Source organism: Odontesthes bonariensis, chromosome 3 (assembly GCF_027942865.1).
Source record: "Odontesthes bonariensis isolate fOdoBon6 chromosome 3, fOdoBon6.hap1, whole genome shotgun sequence".
Taxonomy (NCBI): Eukaryota; Metazoa; Chordata; class Actinopteri; order Atheriniformes; family Atherinopsidae; genus Odontesthes; species Odontesthes bonariensis.
The window spans coordinates 27,854,375-27,876,500 of record NC_134508.1 but is presented as its reverse complement, the minus strand read 5'-3'; the positions used below and the strand labels follow the sequence as shown (position 1 = coordinate 27,876,500).

Genomic DNA, 22,126 nt, shown 5'->3' with positions numbered 1-22,126 from the left:
CAGAGTGCTTACCCAGCAGGACTTTTTTGTAATGGTGTGTGTGTATGTGTATATGTGTGTTTGGATTGGTGCCAGAGGTCAGAGCTGAATCCAGTTAAAGAACCCTTCTTTCTTGCTGGGAATTACATCTGTCCTTCTTTTTATAGCCTATATCCTTCTTTTATTCCCACCTCTTTACTGTTCATTTGGTAGACTGACCATCTGTAACCAATAATAATTTACCAAATGGCATCGCAAGGCTTTTCACAAACTTTGTAGTGCTGTTAGTTTGTGTTGCTGTTTCTAGAGAATAATTTCTTCCTGTCTGTTTAGTATCTCTGGATTCTTTTCTTCCTCACTGGCAAAGTCTAAACAAACTTCGAAATTAAGTTTTGACAAATGGTTCATTTAAAGATGATGGAAGAGTTGGCTAGCTTGTTTTCTCACAGGTTCCCACTGATGTTGCCAATATTATCATAATTGTCCTTCATATAAACCCATTTTCATTCTTCAATATCGTAATTCTTGGTTACCCTTCCTCCTCAGCCAAACTAGTCAGAGAAAGAGATGGAATGACATCAGTGTTTAAGTTAAAGGCACCATCACAGCTACACGACAGAGGTGGATTTTGAGTAAAAATCACTGTTATGTTAAAGCCCTTAAACGCTGGTCAAAAAACCTGCTGACACTTGCCAACATCTGGCATTTGAGTGCAATGAGAAAGTGTTTAATCAGCATTCAGTGCTTGTGAAATGACTCTGCAGTTGTCTCTGTTTTTTATTGGCTTGGCATATGACACCCTTTTGTATGTTTCTTTTCAATGACGATGCTTTGATCCGGGCATGAGCACAGCTCACTTTACCATGACAGAACACCATCTTTACCACCAATTGCATCTCACATGGAGGCACTGCAACTTTCAACAACAACTCTCAAGAGACTAATCAAATTTGCAATCTTTAAGACAGGAGCTCAGTCTGCTTTATAGGACTCAAGTCGATGATTCTGTCAAAAATAAACTATCCTAATTATTTTTTATTTAAAATAATTTATTACTTTGAAAACCACCGCAAGCGCTGTCCTTAGAATAGCCCGTTTTTACAGTTTTTTTCCAGCACCAAACATAACGACAATATTCAAGATAAAGTATGGCATAAATTAGTCGTCATAATTCTTGTTTTACTGCCTATTTTTACTGTTCTTTTTGCCTATCAACACAATTTATTTAGTTTAAAGACCACACTTTCAGCACAAGTTGAAATGGAGACTTGCTGCTACCTCATCTTAAAGGGGATAGAGAATCAAAATCGTCTTTTTCACGTTTTTGGTGTTAGTTCTGAGTCTCCCCGCTGTGGGGAGTACACACGAAGTACACACGAAGTACACACGAAGTACACACGAAGTACACACGAAGTACACACGAAGTGCCAGCAAGTGTCAGAACCTCTGTTTCAAGTGCCAATCCATTTTTGTGAAAAAGTGATGTCACTTTTTCAGCAATCACCCCCCCCCACACCCAAATCCACAGCCACCCCGTTTCAGACACGCCCCTTCGGCGAGAAACAGGAACTGGTGTGCCTTCCAAGTAGTATTGGCAAAGAAGTCACGATTCGATTCGAATCACGATTCACATGCCACGATGCGATTCTATCACAATGCATCACGATACTTGAATTATTGCGATGCATCGCGATGCATTGCGATATTTTCACTGAACATACTTAAAAAAAAAAATACAGCCATTACCAGTGGCTGACTGGCTGTGTATGATCTGGATAGTGTCTTCAATTGATACATAACTCAAAGCAAATCAATTCATAACTGTATTTATTGAAACAACTTTTGGAGGTATTGCCATTAAAACAAATATTACTGGACACACTCATCACAAAAAGTGCATAGGATTTATACAACTATAAAAAATATGTACATATATTGCAAACATCCCTTGCAGCGAAATGCATGTGTACTATCATTAAAGGCATAAAAAAAAAATTTTTTTATTTTTTATTTTTTTTATTTTTTTAATAAATAATCGATACTTGGCGTCCAGAATCGATGCAGTAGATCGCGAAAATTAGAATCGCGATGCATCGTCATGACGATTATTTTGCACACCCCTACTTCCAAGGCTGTGAAAGCGGACTACGATCGTTTCATATTCTTCACCCCGGAAAGCAATGTTCGCGATCAATGGCTTTTATTAATTTTTAACAGCATCCCCTGTACATACAACCGCCGACTTTTCCTTTGCTCTGCGCATTTCACGGAGTACAGTTTCACAAACCTTGCACGATTCCGAGCAGGCTTCAGTCGGAATTTAATGCTCAGTGAGGGTCAGTTCCGACAGGGACAGACAGACTGCAGCGAGGTGTGCGCTCCGCTGAGAAGGTGATCGGCTGCAGCCTCCCATCTATCCATGACCTGCACGTCTCCAGGACTATGGGGCGAGCAGGTCGGATCACAGCTGACCCTTCTCTATTTGCACCACTCCCCTCGGGCAGGAGGCTGCGCTCCATTCGGACCAGAACCTCCCGTCACAAAAACAGTTTTTTCCCCCTTGCAGTTGGACTTATGAACACTTCATAATCACCTCATAACCTGCCCCAGTCACTTTACCATCATTAAAATTGCACTAATGAAGCTGCACTGTTGTTGCTCTGTATATTGGATACTGTGTATTGTTGTACACACCTTGTACATTTTATATTAATATATTTTTATTCTTTATTTTTTATTATTATATCCTATGTTACATGTTTGCACCTTACGCCACAGCAAATTCCTAGTTAGTGGACACTGTTCACTAACAATGGCAATAAAACGAATTCTGATTCTGATGAGATTTCATTTCAGTCAGTGTATTACTCTATAGCTCTGTTTTCAGTGAGAGCAAGGGCAGCCAGTCAAGCAACGGCAACCGAATAGCGCCAACACCTACCTGCATTTCATAATGAGGTTGCCAGATAAGCTCTGAAACGATGCCAATAAGGGAAAAAGACGCATTCTAAACCCAGCATAGTAACATAGCTGTTTCAGAGAGCCTTTTAGGGAGGTTCTGAGCCATTACAGACCCAACCAATTTTTTTTGGGCTACAGATCACATCACAGAACAAAGATTAATGCCCCATTCTCAACCATTCTCTATCACCTTTAAATCGGTCATGTGATATGGACACGCGTCCGTCCACTCCAGGTTAGGGGAAAACATGCTATTACTGGCAATGGGAAAGCATCTAATCAACATGCTCCAGCAGGTGTATCCATGTTTAATAAACCTGAAAAATGCTACTTTTGGTTTAAAGATTGTATAATTTAGTTGTTCCCCTAAGCCACATCTAAGGTCTGCACCACAAAACTGGATTTGTGGCTTAGTGAGATAACTTCAGGTTCAGCTCTGGATTTTCAGTATCACAAAGTTGGTTAACTTTTTACCAGCTTGTATCAACATAGTGTATAGCAACTGGATAGTGTAGTGGTAAGATTGCCAACTTTCATGTGGGTGATTGAGGTTTGGATCCTGACCCCAACGCATCCATAGGCAAGACCCCCTTACGCTACTTGCCTACCTGGGATACGAGTGTAAGTTGCTTTGGATGAAATGCATGAACATAAACACTGGAAACCCAAGCTGCCCCAGAAAAGGTTAGGTTTTTAATGAAGAGATTGACACATGTAAAACATAACCAATCAACTCTTTAGAAAAATAAAAACAAAACAAACATCAGTGCATTAACTGTGACAGTCTCTATCCAGCTCCTACTGAGTCAAAGACTGATGAAGCTGTTTGACTTTGACTCACAATTATATTTAGTAGGGGATGTGGCAACCAGAGGGGAATGTTTATGTAGCCTAAAACAGAGATTGACTAATCTACTTTCAAAGATTTGGAATAAATATTTATAAATCATCACTGAAATATATGAGAAATCCTCGTTTTTTCCTCATACATTATGTATGAGTATGTAGTGTATCAAATGTTCAAAATTGCATTATTTGACATCTCCATATTCATATCCACATATATGTTATAGTGTGTTAAATAAAATCGTTAGATAACTAAAAACCCTTTCATTTGCCATTTCAGAGCCTTGATCACAGAAAGTTAACTTATACATTTACAAAAAGCCAACTGAATGTTTTGAATCACTTTTGTGTTTGTTCTTTTGGCCTATTTGGTGCAAAGTATAAAGAGTATTTAGAACAGCCAGTAATAAATCTGATAGAATAAGACTGAAACCTTCTCAAATACTTTAAGAATACATCTTTTTAACTCTCATGTAAAAAAAATAACACAATCACAAATTAATTGGATGTCCTCGTGCTGTAATGATGTGGCCTTTTTGTTGGCTTTCCTTCCTGCTTTGGCTGCAGCAGCTCTGCTGCTCTTCAGTCTCCTGTTTTTAAATGAGTGTGTGCATAACAGTCGGAAAACTTGGGTTGACATGCTGAGAGGACAACAAGCATCGTAGTACTGCATGCACAATCTCCATTGGTAGATTTAGTTAAACCAGATCACCTAAAGATATCCTGGATATACAGTATTAAACCTGCTTCTTAGTACAGGCCCCTTGAGACAAAGACAGAGAGCAGAGCCCAAGGAGGTAACAGCTAATTAAACTGATTGTTATCCATCAGTATTATCAAAGAGATGTCTTGTCTGTACCACATTGATTATGCTGCATGGAAGCTCCAAACATACAGCAAGGGTGAGAGAACTATGTTAAACAGTAAGAAAAACTAAAGTTCCAAAATATTATTTATGGGCCCAACAGATTTCTCCCATCACCACTGTGATCGGGGATTACACACATACAGCTAGAATGCAGAGGAAGTTTCTAAAATACTTATTAAAGCATATACACAGATATGTCGCTGTTTTAAAAGCTCCTTTTGATTAAATTTTTTTTTTTTCCCCTTGCGTGTCCTCATTGGCCACAACATCAAAATCTCTTACCTCACACTGTGTTGGTCCAACTCGTGCTTCCAAAACCGTTTTTTTTTTTGTTTATGTATGGACTCCACAAAACCTCCACAGGTATAATCAAGTATAACTCATGAATGGAATGTAGTCTACCATTGAGTCCATCTTTGACTTAAAAGGTGCTGGATTATAAAAGAAAAAAAAAGAAGAGAATTAATGAAAGTGCAGACAGCCTGTCACTGGAAACAAATGGAGAACAGATAGTACTATAGGTCACATAGACAGGTATTGGAAGTGTTGTACTCCCATCTTTTCTCCCTGCATTCATTTAATCTGTCTCCAGCCTTTTTCCATTCAGGGTCGAAGTCAGTCTTCACAGGGAAGTATTGCATCTCTGTAAGTGCTCTTCTGCCCTTCATTGTCTTCCTCTCCGTCTTGCCCTGCTTTAAAGAGAGCATTCGCTCATTGTTCATACTTGGCTCTGAATAACTGGCTGTTTAAAGAAAAAAAAAAGATCCTTTAAAAGTTTCTATCACTTTAAAGCAGTTCATTTTAGATGGAGCTTGAAGTGTGACAGTGCATGCGTATTTATTCATGGAGGGTGAGCACAGTTAGTTCCCCTGGTACTTGTATTGGACTTAGCGGTACTCCCAAACTGAATATATTTTGGTGGGAGTTTATGAGTTGACAGAAGGAGAGAAAAAAAGAGATGGATGCAAAAAAGTAGGCAGTAGGCCTTTCTCAGTAAGAATTGTTGGGCTGAAATTAGACTTAATCTCGCAAAAACAAACCGTTCCTCAAAGGGTGGCTTTAAAAAAAATGATACTCACTTTTATTTTTCTCATTTTCATTAGTGAAACTAAGTTAACATGAATTGTAAGAGCTGAATCTTGTAATCACCTTTCAACTTTAGTTTAGTAATTGATCCAAGGGTGTTGTCCTTAAATGACAGTAGATGTAGATTGGTGCTCTCCGTGAATGGACAATTTCCAAATTTATCATTCTGGCGAACCTTCTCTTTTTGACACCAAGGATACAGCCTCAGTTTAAACGGGTACAGTGAGTGTTTGCTCAGGTTTCATGCACTGCCGGCACAATCTGTCATTGTCCCATTCCCCTCTGTCTACCCTTGGCTCTGGATTTGGTATGCTCTAAGCTTAGCGAATGAGAATCTAACTGAGCCCACCCCAACAATGGACAATGTCTCCCTGTCTGCTGGCTCTTCTTTTGGGGTGTGTGCTTGTTGATTTAGGTGTAGTGTGTTTTTGCACAACTATCAGGCTTGTGTGTTTGTGTTTCCATTAGTGTTTTGGCTTATGATTGTCCTTGGGTGTATGAAGCTCTCCATCACTCTCAGAACAAGGACAAAGAGGAGAGCAAAGGAAATAGTGTTGGAGAGAGTGATATAAGAGAGGAAAATGGAGCAGGATGATGAGGCTCTTATAGCATTGCCTGCAAAGCTGGTTATGATTGTATGAGTCATAGTATGTTTGCCCAGATAGGGATTATTCCTATAAATTTCTGCATGGGATAGTGCTATCAGTATTTACCAAAATCAACTGAAACATCTGGAACTGTGTTGTAATCTTAACCAACAATAAAAAGACTATTTTGACCAAGAGATTTTCAATCCAATCCATTCCACGTTTATTACCAAAAAGAATTCGATGTGTAGCAAAGTGCTGTACATAAGAAATTAATAAAAATAACTAAACTAAAAGACATGAAGCATAAGCAAAAATTGCTGCCATACAATAAAATATATAAGAATAAAATACAAATAAAAAATAGGAATAAAATAATAATAATGTCAACAAGTTACAGGGGGCCGCAAGCCAAGGAGAAGAGATGGGTCTGTAGGAGGGATTTAAGAACAGACAGAGAAGAGGAGCTGCAACACTATAGGCACAGTCCCCTCTGCACTTTCAGGAGCAGCTGATCAGCTGACCTGAGAGACAGGGAGGGTATATAAAGGTGTAGCAGCTCAGAGAGTGGTGCAAGACCATTTAGAGATTTAAAAGAAAATAAAAGACTTTTAAAATGGATCCTAAAATGTATAGGCAGCCAGTAGAGGATAAAATGGGGAAATGAGCTAATGCGTATGTGTGCCACATAAAAGACGCCTTGTGGTGTTTTGAACCATCTGGAGATGGGTGACGGAGGACCTGCTAACCCCCACATGAAGTGCATTACAGTAATCCAGCCAAGTAGGGACAAAGGCGTGGATTATCGTCTCAAAGTGCTGCCTCAAAAGAATTTGCTTTATTTTGGCCAGCAGCCTCAAGTGGAAAAAGCTTGATTTAACAACTGCCTTGATCTGGATGTCAACCTTAAAATCCGTTTTAACTCCAAGATTTGTGGTGGTTGACCTGATATACTGGGCCAAAGGAACCTTATCTGCAGGGGGTGGGGGAGTCAGAAGTGATGGTTTTCAATGGCCCGACTGTCTTTTTTTTCATTAAAATTCAGGAAGTTGACATTCATCTAGGCCTTTATGTTGTCAAGACAGTTAAATAACCATGTGACAGAGTGTGTATCACTCTTTTTTTAGAGGCACATAAATCTGACATTCGTCTGCATAACAGTGGAATGAAATGCCATGCTTTTTAGTATGGAACCAAGCTGGAGCAAATAGAGAGAGAAGGGAAGAGGGCCAAGAACTGAACCCTATTGGACCCCCATGAGAGAGAAGCAGAGGAGCATACCTCAATATCCCCAATGTTGACAGAGAAAGTACAATCTACTAAGTAAGGTCTGAACCAATCTTGGGCTACGCCTCTAATGCCCACCCACTGTTGCAGATGAGAGATTAAGATATCATGGTCCACTGTGTGGAAAGCAGCAGTCAAATCTAAAAGTACGAGAATTACAGTCACCAGAGTCGACAGCTAAAAATATATCATGAAAAACTCTCAGAAGAGCTGATTCAGTTCAGTCTTAAAACCAGATTGGAAAATCTCAGTAATATTGTTCTCTTCAGGAAGACCATTAATTAACTAAGTACTATCTTCTCAAGGATTTTTGATAGAAAACGTAGTTTGGATTTAAGGTAAACACAAGAAACTTGTGCCAAAGAAAAAAAATGGACCAGACTCAGTGAATAATTCTGTTGTACCCTAAGTGCTCCCCCTGCCGGGCCCGCAGCTACTATTGCTTCTTCTAATCCAAATCCACTGAATGGATTTTGCTGCCTCATCTGACACTTCCTTCACTATTTTCCTCACACTTTTTAGAATTTTAGATTCTAGAAGATGGCACCGTTGTGTGTGGCTGGCCGTCTACCTCTGTGTATTGTCATGTTTTTATCGTTTTCATCACTACTGGTGTATGATCGCCTGAGTCTCTTAAAAACCGAGATTCTGTGGACATAGTACCGATCGAGGACAACGATCAGACAAAGCCACCGCCAGATGTTTTGGCGTCTGTACCCTCTTACCTATGGCATCTACCTGGTCGGTTGCCACGCAACAGCCGTCGCAGAAGACGTGGAAAGAGAGGTGGAGTAATATGCCAGCTGAAAGCCCACCTGGCTTCATCCTCCACGAACAACACTCGCCATCTGCTGTCTGGTCTCTCCTGTGATTGCGCTGGCTATGACATCTGAGGCTCCATGGATAACTCCTACCGATGGCTGCTGCCGGTCGTACCTGATGCAGGGTACCCATCTCCCTGCCGCCGACCCGTGAGGATCCGCAGATGGGGCAGCGCACTGGAGACTCTCCGACCCGTTAACCGGGTCTCCCAACAGACGGATCGGCGTTTAGTTCACATGGCTCTCATCAACACTAGATCCGTGCAAATAAGACTTGTATCCTAAATTACTTTTTTACTTCGCATTCCTTGGATTTCCTCCTTTTGACTGAAACCTGGCTTAAACCAGGTGAAAACAGTGCGTTCTCTGAGCTCCTCCCACCCAGCTATTCTTTCTTCATCTCCCCTAGAGTGTCGGGGCGTGGAGGGGGACTTGCTGTAGTGTTCAATGACAATTTTAAATGTCGTCTTCTTCCCACAAGTACATACTCCTCGTTTGAACTGCAATTGTTTGTGGTGGAGTTCACAAGTCCCATGTTGTGTGCAGTTGTCTATCACCCTCCAAAATTTAGTAAGGGCTTTATTCAGGAGTTCTCTGAGTTTCTGGCTGACATTCTCCCAAAATATGACAAGCTCCTGATCTGTGGGGATTTTAATGTTCATGTTTGTTGCCCATCTGACCAATTCGCTACTGACTTCAAAAGCCTGTTGGCAACTTTTAATTTGACTCAATCTGTGGATAAACCATTGCACCATCTTGGGCACACATTGGACCTTGTTATCTCTTTCGGACTCTCAGTTTCCCTTTTTAGAGATTTCTGAGACGGCAATCTCTGATCTCCCTATCGTTTTTGAAGTGACGGCTCCCCAACCAGTCAGCAAACCCCTTGCTCCATCCCGTCAACGGCATCACTTCCTCCACGGCCGATGAATTTACTGCTGCTTTTTCCCTTGAACGGCTTTGCATCCCCTCTCTGTCCTGATTATTTTCTTTCCTCCTGCCATTCCACCTGTGCTGGGATTCTGAACTCTATTGCCCCTTTTAGGCAAAAATCTGCCAAGCCAAGAACGGACCCCTGGTTGAACAACACCACCCGCGCCATCAGGCCGAACGCAGATTGAAGAAGGACAAACTGCATGTGTCTCTTGAAATGTTAAGGGACTGTGTCGCTGATTATCAGAGAGCCGTACGTGAAGCAAAATCTCAGTATCTCTCTAATATTATTTCTAGCAGCAGTCATTGTCCCAAGGTGTTATTTGAAACAATTAACGCTGTGGTTGACCCATGCACTTCTGCTGTGACTAATGTATCAATAGCCACTGTGAGAATTTTCTTCATTATTTTGTTGACAAAGTGGATTCTGTCAGAAAAGATACCAGTATTATGAGTAGAAATAAGGATCTAACTGTTGCCCCACCTCATTCTGCTGCGTTTGATCAGTTTGAGCTCTGTGACGTAGTGAAATCTCTGAAACCTACAAACTGCCCATTGGATATTGTCCCTACTAAAGTTTTTAAAGTGGTTTTTAATAAAGTGGGGCCCTGTCTCCTGGTTTTTATTAACTCCTGTCTGAGATTAGGAACTGTCCCAGGTGCCTTTAGACCTTTTAAGAAGGGGCCTGACCACAGCATGCTTAATCTTGACCCCTCAGTGTTGTCAAATTTTAGACCTGTTTCCAATCTGCCCTTTCTTTCTAAGGTTTTAGAAAAAGTTATTATTATACAATTACAGTCCTTTCTTGACGATAACTCTGTTTTTGAGAAATTCCAATCTGGGTTCAGGTCTCGTCACAACACTGAGTCTGCACTGTTAAAGGTGCACAAAGATATTGCTCCGTCTGTGGATGCCAAGTTCCCTGTTGTTTTAGTTCTGCTTGATCTCACAGCAGCTTTGACATGGTGGACCATGCAGTCCTCCTGTCACGTCTAAGGAATTATGTTGGCATCCACGGCACTGCATTGATGTCGTTTGCGTCTTACTTTTCCAGTAGAACCTTTTCCGTTATGGCTGGTGACCTTTCCTCTTCCAGTGCTCCTCTCTCCTGTGGAGTCCCTCAGGATCTATTCTTGGCCCTATCCTCTTCTCATTGTACATGCTACCACTTGGGTCAATTATAGCCAGGCACAGCCTTTCTTTCCACTGTTATGCAGATGATTTACAAATTTGTCTACCATTGAAGCCAAGTTGCTGGTCATATATTATATGACCAGCATATTGAGCTTGTATTATATTGAGCTTGTATTCTTTATTAATAAGATTATTTTATTCAATATTAGTATTACTAAGGGCCTGAGCATTTATTCAGTTTTTTGAGCAATTGTTTCCAATACAAATGTATAGAATTACCCTATTTAAATCTTTAAATGCCTTTTTCTCTAAATCATTTTTTTTGTGTTACTGAAACCTTCAGTAATTTTCTTTTCATTTTGTGTGTAAACAAAATGAACAAATAATTTTGCACCTGGCTTTATCATATGTTCAGATCTATCTTCCGGAAATATATGCAAGTGTGCACATATTTAATTAGATAATGCATAATTTGCATAATTAAACATACAAATTTCTAAAACTTGTAATACTTTTTTTTTCATACTTGTATAAGTAATCAACTGAGGAAGTTTCATGGTGATATCTATTATTTTAAAATATTACCCTATTCACCTAGCCTGGCTGACGCGTCCACATCTCGATGAGATGGTGGTCTGGGAACTAGGTGTGCATTTTCTCGTATTTGAGGCGTGGCTTACAAATGCCTAGAGCCGTTTATTGGGCGCTACGTATGTCTATCAAATGGCGTCTGGTTCTTCCCATGATGCTTTGCGCGCGATTCATAGCCAATTGTATCACTTATACCAGATGACGTATGTAGAGCGACTTTTGCCAAAGCCTGTTGGTAGCAGAGGAAATACATCCTTCTTGGCAATGAAATCTTTCAACGCCAAACGTTGCTCTTTTTTAAAAGTAAACTTGCGTTCTAAGCTACTTAAAACACTTTCTAAGGCTGCATCGAACGGTAACGTTGTGTCTGCTGCCATGTTGGATTAACACTCTACAAGCTTCGGTGTCGCGCATAGACGTCGTCATCGTCTTGCTGCCCTCCCCATTTTGTGATTGGTTCCCCAACTCAGGCAAAAATAAGGGCGGTGGTTTCCAGGCTGCCTTTGCAATTTGAATGAAATCACGCGCAAAGCAGCATGGGAATTCCCAGGCTACCATTCACCTGTAGTGTCTCACCTTAATAAGATTATTTTATTCAGTATTAGTATTACTAAGGGCCGGAGCATTTATTCTGTTTTTGAGCAATTTCTAAGTTCAAACACTGCACGAAAAGAGGGATTTGTGTCACTGTGGACGGCAGTGAACATCCGCGAATTTGCCTAATTTTCGGACGCACCTGGGCGCTTGCAGGCAGACAAACTTTAAGTTTGTTGAGCGAGAAAATCGTCGGAAACGAACCCGACTCGCGGCGGGCTCTCACAGCGGGGTGCTAATCGCTGAGCCATTAGCACCCCGCTGTGAGAGTGCCTGGACCTCTCACTGGCCTCGCTGGTATTGGACGAAAAAGGCACGTGATTTCATGAAAAAGCTCCTGTAAAGCTGACCGCCCATTGGCCAATAAGGTTAATATATGCATACTTTATATGGGCATATCACTCAGCAATTATGATTAATAATTGTGATTATGATTACTAATATTCCTGGGATGTTTGTGTACTTCATATATTCACGTCATTCTTATAAGCTGCACTATGACTAGGCTATGAATGCAGGCATGAATGACGTGAATCTATTGAGGAAATGAAAAAGGAAACTTTTTTTTTAAAGCGCTTTTATTGCCACACCACACAATGTACATAGCTTACATTGTAATAAGAACCATATTGATAATAAAGAATTGAAAACTATATACACACACACTGCTGTAGCCTACAATATACACAATAAGCCTAAACGCCGCCGTTTGGAATCCGCATTCTTCGCATTACTCCGGTCCCTGCAGGGTCTGCGGGAGTTGTCAGACGTCCTCATCCTGGATCAGAAGCTGGCTTCTGGGAGCTGTTGGAATAACCAATAAATAATCAAAACATAGTCTATCCATGCACAGCATATTGACAACTTGTCTATAAAGTAACAAAAGTCATATTGACAGCGTATATGTTCTTACTCCCTTTCACTCTTCTGTGGTGAGACTGTGAGTATTTCGGGTTGGCTTCAAGACGTGCCTGTAGCACAGCACACAGGTCCGTCACGCAGCTAAAACAAACAAACAAGAGGAATGAATAAAATGACCAGTGCTTAAAAGTGTCAGTGCCAGAGCCGTGGTAAAAGTCAGCGGCGCTCACCCTGGATAGTGTCCCCGTCTACCTCTCTGAAGTTCGGACTGTTTGACACCGCCTCCTTCAAGCGACTCGTTACATCCATATTGTGAGGTGACAGTAGTCTGTAAAAACAATAGGCCTATGGTTAATAAAAAAAAACCTGCATTGACGTAACGTAACATCGGGTCCAACTCAACTAGATATTGGGAGAACATTCACTTATTCTTACCCTTGACCTGGATTATAATGCCACGGTGAGTTATGCAGGCGGCGAACTGCTTCCTATAAATTGAAAACACGAAATAAATTTTTTTTAAATAAAGCAACTCACACTGGTTTTCACGTGATGGACACAATTAAGTTGAGTTTAGCCTAAAGCCACAGTCAATAACCTACTCCGCGATTTTCGGATTCTGTATCCGCCTTCTCTTGCGCTCTTCAACTTCTCTGGAATGTAACTCCAGTGCGTTCTCGACGGCCATCTTGCCTCCAACCTAGCGAATCTCTGGTCGATTCCCTCCAGAACCCTCTCCACGACCGTATCCACAGTGCTGGCCACCATACGAGACATTCCGGTCATAGCATTCAACAGGACTTTCATTTTATCTGCCTGTAAGCAAGTGAGTAAGTAAGTTTAATATACAGCACATTTAAAATCAGCGAGAACTGTCCCAAGTGCTGTACAGTGTCAACAAGACTAAAATTAAACAATCAAATGGTCATGTGCAAGTAGAAAAAAACACACAAACCTGTAGACCCGCAGAGAGTTGCTGGGGAGTTGAAAGCAAGTCGTCTTCCAGCCATTGTATTCCGCAAACCAGGGCAGTTTTCACAGCACGGGACCTCAGCAATTTCTGTCTGCTTTTCTGCCGCCAGATCTGCTCCTTAAACTTTTTGTTTACACTGCACGACACAATGTTTCTCATACGTGATTGAACGAGAGCTTATGTGAGCCGTTAAGCTCCACCAATCATATGCGTATACGTCATTACACGGAATACTCGCGAGACAACCTCCCGTCCTTTTGCTATTTAATGTTGTCTGACCACAGCTGGCAATTTGCACTGTTTTGACACAAAAATGGACTCTGCAAGGACAAAGAAAAGACCTCGGCGATATTGTGACCATTGTGACACCGAATTAAGCCATACACAATAAAACACTGAGCGCACTACTGCACATTATACTGGCCAGATTTCTATATTTTTATTTCTATATTTCTATTTTATTTAAGAAACCTTTTAGAATATTGTTGTTGCATGCTTATTTTATCTTTATCTTATCTTTATTATTATACATTTGGACATCCAGTGCGGGCAACAAAGAAAAGAATTTCATTGTTCAGGGAAACACGTTTCTAACTGCACATATGATAATAAACCTTTGAATCCTTGAATCCTTGAATTTTGCCCACAAAAAGCGGTATTACAAAAGAGGTGTTTGGGAGAAAAAAAAACAGAAATGCATCACCTGTCACCAGCAGACAGCGTGCACCTCTTCTTTTTCAAGACAACACAGCAACAAACTTGGCTGGAGTTGGAGGTGATACTGTAGTGATGAATGTGTAGAAACAGGCCTGCCCACCCCTCACCTCACCTCACCCCACCCCACTTGAAAATGACTGTGGCAGCTCCTGACCTGATCACTGGCATTTACATATTAAAGGCTCTCCTAAGTAGGGGAGGGGAGGGGGGCATGGGGGAGCAGTTGCCAGGTCAATTTGCGACAACTTGGGCCAAGTTTTCACTTTTACCACCGCAAATGCAGGGGCTTAACGTATGCGGACATGTAAGGGGCCACATACATCCAGAAATCCCTCTTTTCATGCAGTGAAAGTTTCTAATACTTGTAATAATACTACTAATACTTCTAATACTCTAGTATTGAATTACCGTATTTAAATCTTTAAATGCCATTTTCTCAAAATCAGTTTTTTGTATTTTTCCAGTATCAATATCTCAGACTATGAAGCACCTACTAACGCCAAACTTTTCAGTTATACACGTAGCAGTATTCAGAAGATATATACTGAAGGATTTGTTGATAAATCATTCCTGGCCTGATTTATGTGACATTATAATGAAAAAATATGGCAAAAACAATGTTTTTCAGGCTATGGACAGTATATTTTGATTTCCTAGGAAATGAAAGCAGATATCCTCAAATCCCTCGGTAATTTTCTGTTCATTTTGTGTGTAAACAAAAATGAAAAAAGAATTTTGCACCTGGCTTTATCATATGTTCAGATCTATCTTCCGGAAATATATGCAAATGTGCGCATATTTAACGAGATCATGCCTAATTTGCATAATTAGACATACAAATTTCTAAAACTTGTAATACATTTTTTTTCATACTTGTATAAGTAATCAACTGAGGATGTTTCATGTTGATATATATTATTTTTAAATATTACCCTCTTCACCTGTAGTGTCTCGCCTTAAAGCTCTTAACGGCCTCGCCTCATCATATTTATCTGAGCTTTTAACAGTCCGCAATCCTGGTAGAGCTCTGATGTCAACAAATTAATTTTTGCTGGAAGTACCCAGGTCAAAATACAAACACTGGGGTGACCAAGCCTTTTCCATCGCTGCCCCCAGGTTCTGGAATAAGCTCCCCGTCGAGCTGTGTCTTATTTCTGACCTGGGCCTCTTCAAATCTAGGCTAAAAACCTACTTATTTAGGATTGCTTTTAATACCCAGTAGTATGATGGCACTTAAATCTTATTTTATCTTAAACAATTTTGTTATATTTTATTGCTTTCACTGTTCTTTTATTGTTTTTATTTGTTTTTACTTGTTTTTACTTATTCTTCTCTTTATTTATTACCTGCTGTAAAGCACTTTGGTACACCGTAAGGATTGGGCTGTATAAATAAAGTACATTTACATTTACATTTACACTCTGTCCACTTACACCCAGCTCCCTCAACAATGAGACGGCAGACTTTGCAACAGATCCTCTACAACCTTTCTTTCACTGGACATATCCTAACTTTCCATCCTCGCTGCTCTGCTTCTTCCCCCAACTCCACATACGTAAGCTTTTTCCTTTCATTTCCTTTCTTCTAATACTAATTCCTCCCAAGGAACAGTCAGCTCTAAATAGACTCTCATTCTACTCCTAGACCACAAGACTATATCAGGCCTTAGATTTTTAGAGGCTATTTCCTAGGGAACAACAAGCTTATTTCCTAAATCTACCTGCATCTCCCAATCACAAGCATCCTCGAAGCTGCCTTTCCTCCTTATTGTCTTATTAACTTTCTCCCCCTCTTGAACAAACTGAATTGCCACTCTCTTCAGCTTAGACCCTCCTAAGTTTACCTGCATTCGTTTATCTTCAATACCTGCAGCTAAGCTTCTTAATACTTGGTTATGTCGCCACGTATACCGGCCTTGTGACAGACTAACTTTACAACCTGACAAAATATGCCTTAGAGTTGCAGTACCTAAACATAACGAACATAATGGGTCTCCATTTACCCAGAGTTTTAGGTTCTGGGGAGTTGGCAATACATCATATGTTGCCCCTATCAAAAATCTAATACTCCTTTCCTCCATACTCCACAGTTCTTTCCAACTAAGCTTTTTCTTCTTTACACCTTCCCAATTCAACCACCGTCCCTGCTTGGCCTGAGCCACTGCCTTTGCACCCCTTAACATTTCCTCCTGTCTACGAACCTGCTCAACAGCTAGCTTTCTCTTCTCCTTGGGACCTGCTCTACTCCACACCGGTTTGCCTGGGCCAAGCCTCAAGCCTATTTGCAAATTACCCACAATCTCTGCATGTCTAAGAGTTGCTTCTGTCTCCTGAGCTGCCGTTCTTGGATTCCACTTCCTCCCCTTGGTTGGGTTTGGAACCACCTTACTAACTACCACATCTTTACTCCCAGCTAACAGGAGCTCTGTCCTAACTTTAGTACATTTAAACTCCTCTACTAGACTAGATATTGGGAGCTGGAGTATGCCTTTCCCATACAGTGCCACAGTACTTAAGCATATAGGAACACTTAACCACTTCCTAATGTAAAAGCTAACTAATCTTTCCATTTTTTTTCTGCAACAGATAATGGAATCTCATACACAGACAGTGGCCACATCAACCTAGGAAACAATCCAAACTGCAGACACCACAACTTCAACTTTCCTAGAAGCCCTGATTTATCTATTATATCCAGTCCCTCAGCAACATCTTTCCGAAACTGCACTGCTCGCTCTCCATCATTCATGTCTTTCTATCACTTAATTTTCCTCTACTTATTGAGATACTTCTAGATTCAGTAGGTTTGATTTTCATACCAGCCCACTTTATATTTTTATTAAGTCTCTCAAGTATTCTCTTCATGCCACTGTTGTAGTCACCAATGTCATATCATCCATGTAGGCCCTAATAGGTGTAAGGCACATGCCATCCTGACGTCTCTCTCCTCCTACAACCCACTTGGAAGCTCTAATAATTATCTCCATCACCATTGTATATGCTAATGGAGAAATAGTACACCCTGCCATAATGCCTATTTCTAGCCTCTGCCAACCTGTTTTGAAACTTACTGTACTTAGGCAGTCTAATAATATGAAAATATGAAAATACGCTCTTACTAAGTTAACAACTACTACAGGCATTAAAATAATCAAACACTTTCCAAATAAGGCTATGTGGCACCAAATGCATTTGCTACATCCAGAAATATAACATGCAAGTCTTTTTTCTCAATCTTGGCTGTCTGAATCTGATGCCAAATCATGCTAGTATGCTCTAAACACCCTGCGAAACCTGGTATCCCTGCATTTTGCACAGTAGTATCTATTAAGCTATTCTTTTCTGAATAACTAGCTAATCTCTGTGCAATTACACTAAAGAAAATCTTCCCCTCTACATTTAGAGGAGAGATTGGAGATTGGCCTATAGTTGGTAAGATCAGGAGGATCCATATCAGCCTTTTAAACAGAGGTTGCACTACTGCATGTTTAAAAATCCCAGGAACAATACCTGATGACAAATAACAACTGCCGAGACAGTTTGGACCTCAGTGGAAAACATTTCTTTCAATAGTCAAGATGGGACAGCATCGTTTGGAGAATCCCGTTTGGAGGGATTCCAATGACCGACAATTTCACGTAAAAAGGACAGAGTTACAGGCTCAAACTTCTCAAAAGCAGCAGAGCAGGTGACAGAGACTGAGGCAGAAGTTGAGATTACAGCCCTGGTGGAAGTGACCTTATCAATAAAAAAGTGGGGAAAGTTTTCACAACCAGCAGGTGAGGCCTCCATACAGATTTTAAATAGTAACTCAATTTCCCTGACCTGCTTTTATTAGGTAAGACAATATATTTTCAAACAGAAATCTGAGGAAGTTACTTGGGACTTTGGGGCATTGTGCGACATTTTCATTATTTCCTGAAATTTTGTAAGTCAAGCAACTAATGCATTATTTGATAGAATTATTGGCAGAATAATTAATGGTGAAAATAATCATTAGTTGCCTCCCTAGAGCGTAAAATATTTTGCAGCATCTCAGGAAAGCCCTGAGTGGTAAATGGATATTATTTGGTGAACAATAAATGTACACTTGCTAACCATTAATTATTCCCCATGCAATAGATAGTTCCCTAAAAAGTGCTGTGGAGAATTGCTTATTGTGGAGCACAAATCAGATTGTTGTAGTGCAGAAGTAAAGTAGAAAATAATATATTTAGGTTGATGTATGTGATGGGGTCCTGTGATGGACCTGACCTGTCCAGAGTGTACCCTGCCTCTCGCCCAATGACAGCTGGTATAGGCTCCAGCCCCCCTGCGACCCTAAATTGGATTAAGCATGTATAGAAAATGGATGGATAAATGTGATGGAGGTGCAAAAGATCATTTATGTATTTTGCAACCTAATGGATGTAATGAATTCATACTTATGATCTTACAAGTTTCAGTGGTTTTCTTTATGGAACTTCACAAATGCACTAAGATCTGCCGGTTTGCTCTGATTTACAATCCATGATTCTTAATGATTTCAAAGCATTACTATTGTTTCTGCCATGTTGTGAAAGTGGCACTTTGACTGAGATTGTTAAATCTAAAACTCTCATCATATGATTTTGGAACTGGCTCAGCACTTTCACTTCTCTTAACTTACTGAGATTATCATTACAACGAGTTGGTAGAGTGTGAGTAACAACTCAGATAAGGGAGGGTGTGAGTAATGGTGACCTCATAGAGAAAGGTAAGATACCTTTGGGAGTCATTTCATTAACTGCATGTTAGTGTGCATGCCCACACACAGCACAGTGCGTGGTCTCTTTTTACAATAGCACTCAGAAGATAGTATGAAGCTTCCGCAATTAATAAAGTTAATGGTTATTGGCTGGTGGCTGGTAACGAGGATATGGGATGTCTGCTTGACCTGAGGTAAACATGACCCTTTATGGGTTAACATATACCTCTTGGAAGGAAATGGAGATTTTATGGAAGGGAAGGAAGAGAACACAAAGAGCAGTTTACCAGTGTGTCTAATTGGCTTCTTGAATGACTGTTCTTTAATTAAGATGTATGCCGAAACTCCTTCTCAAGCTAAATAAATGTGTTTTCTTTTCAGTGAAAGCAGTACTTGAGTAGGGAGATACTTGATTATCATGTTAACAAAGTGAGTGCAGGTTATCCCAAAAAGATGCACAACATTATAATTTTTACTTTATTTTATTTTTTCTCAAAAAGGCTATAAAGCAGTATTCCTGAATCTGGGTTAACAAATTAAACAATACTACAAATTAAGTTGAGCAGTAAGTTCAGACAATGAAAGGTCATGATGTTCTAAGATTAAAAAGAATGGAGCATGATGGTGTAAGATGGTATGGGGAATACTGGCCTTGCTCATGCTTTGTTTGCCTGTGATGCTACTGTGCTCTGGTGCTCAGTTTCCCAGGTTCCCTGTTTTTGGTGCACTGCAGCCCTGAATTTCTTAGACATGCTGCATTGATATTCAGGGCCTGTTTCTGATCCCCATCACTGCTTCCCATCTCTTCTCTCCTCTCTGCTTACACCACCATAGTTTTCTTTACTAAACTAAATCACTGTAGAGAAACTAAAATCAAATTCAGTACAAACGTATTTGGTTTGCCTTGTAAATTAAGTCTGTCCTAGTCCTGCAAAGCAGAGCTCTTCTGCTGAAACTGCCATGGCAGTTGTCCCCCCTGATCATGCTTTCATAATGGGTTAAACTGTTGCTTTGAATATTTTTTTTTTCAAAAAGCTATAATCCTGCTTTTATTTCTTTGAACAAATACACCTTTTTCTTCTTTGTTACAAATATCATTCTGAACACTTCATTTTCTGATTTAAAACTGGTCACATACCAGAAATAGACTCCCTATCAACAGGAATTGGAGCAAGTGTTGTCAAAACCAAGATATCTACATTACTTACATAGCTAAGTACTTACATAGCTAAAGTATTGTAGTAATGGTGTTGCAGTTGCTAGTAAGTACTTAGGTACTTACAAAAAAACCCTTACTTTTTCTGTGTAATGTATCTGCTGTCTCAGCCAAAGCTTGCATGTGCTAAACTCAGTGCTGTTAAACATGTATTTATCCTAGTGGGAATACCCTGAACTGGGAGATCGCTGCATGTGATTTTGGTGTTGTTCAGCATTTAACTTTTACATCATACACCTGTTACACAACAACAGGAAAAAAAACAAAGGAACTAAAGGAAAAAGAAACATGAACACAGATAGGCACGTAAGGGGGCAGCAGTTTAACACAGTGAGCTTCTAGCTTCTAGCTCTTCTCCTCCTGCTCTTCTCTCCCTACAAGCTGTGACACGATGAGATGTGTGATAGTGACTTGACGGCAACATGACACAAAGCTGTTATCCTCTCATGTCGTGGCTGGCTTGCTGGATAGCCAGATGACTGGTTGGGGCAAAACTGGTGTGTTTCTGTATGTGTATGCATGTGAGAGATAAATGAGTCAGTGACACACACACACACAGGCACACAGAGGCATCATGTCCTGCCACCATTATGTTCACAGGGATGTACTGTATGCTAGTTTTTTTTTTTTTTTTTTTTTTTTTTTTTTTTTAAGTCTTGATGTTTAGTTTGGAATCCAAATCTGCAGAACTCAAGAATTAACAGGATGAGGATACATGTCCTTGAAAGTAATTATCCCTCCTCCTTCACCTCCCCTCTACTCTCTTTTTTCTTCTTCTTTACCTCCACATCTTGTATTCTTATTGATGACTTTGCTGTCATCTAGATTTACTTCGTTTGCTCTTCTTTTTTTAACCTTTTACCTATGCTTTCCTCCTGCCTCTTTTACCTATGTTGTTTCAGAACATCTTTCCTGTCATCTTACATATTTTGTCTACTTTGTCTATTCCTCCTGCCTTTTAATTCCTCGATCTCTCCTCCTTCTCTAATCATGGGTGCTGTTAGGTTGCATGCAGGAATTTAGAGGACCCCCTGCCCTTCTCTTTGGCTCAAAATGTCAACGAGAAGGAGTAAGAGGGAGGCACAGGGAAATAAAGATGTAGAGAAACCAATTCAATTTCATAGCTGTTTCCTTCTCTCTTTGTTTCCATTCTGCCAACCCTCCATGCTCATCAGTTAGTCCATCAATTTATCTTTCCATCTATCAATGTTTATCCTTCTATCCAGTCAGAGAAAAGCCTTTCAAGTGAAGAGCAGCCTCTTCTGTGCCTCACTATTCATGCATACACACCGATACTCACGCCCACCCCTGCTGGCTGCCGACATGGTACAGGCTGTGCATTGAGACAGCCCCAGCTGAGGCAATAGCAGTGAGAGTGCAGCTTAGTGAGTCGCCACACACACACGCACACCTACACTCACTCACACACACACACATACACAAACAGCACGCCGCGGTCGTAGCCAGTCCCCTGCTGCATGTGCCGTTGCAACATCATTTAAGGTGAGAGGATTTTCACGTCACGGTGCTGATGGTGATAACCTTTCTGCGATGTAAGTATGCTGTGTCTTTGTGTACAATGTCATTCAACATCTTATCTGTGTCTCCTGATTTCATTAGCTGCTTTTGATTCTGGTGGCGTAAATCACCTGCATGTTGGGAGGTTCCAAATTGTACACAGATTGTACAATGAGTGTATATGGTTTGTGTACGACATGACTAATACTTTTGCCCTGTAACTGCATCCAGTGCGGGTCAGGAACAGGTGATATGTAGTAGTTGGACGATATGTTTGATCTCTGTACATGATGTGTCTACACAAGTACGATACACTGTATGAAGCAGTAGCGGTTATCTACTTTTACAGATAATAATGTATTATGCATGCTGTCTATGTCTGGGCTATGTGTTGAAATATGTTGATTGTTAGGAAAGATCAGATCCCTT

The 22,126-nt window shown here is 40.4% G+C and overlaps 1 protein-coding gene across 11 annotated transcripts in view; it reads left to right on the top strand.

Annotated features, from left to right (window-relative positions):
• The window catches only part of atp2b2 (ATPase plasma membrane Ca2+ transporting 2), a 168,013-nt gene that overhangs the window by 48,185 nt on the left and 97,702 nt on the right, over positions 1-22,126 (top strand). For 4 of the 11 annotated variants that reach the window (XM_075461389.1, XM_075461393.1, XM_075461390.1 and 1 more), the window contains exon 1: positions 21,539-21,732. The exons of 2 other annotated variants lie outside the window; for them this stretch is intronic. The gene's annotated coding sequence lies outside the window, so the exon portion shown is untranslated. Of the gene's footprint in view, positions 1-21,534; positions 21,733-22,126 lie in introns of those variants that run through there. 5 more of the 11 variants (XM_075461392.1, XM_075461395.1, XM_075461396.1 and 2 more) reach the window with 5 other exon arrangements.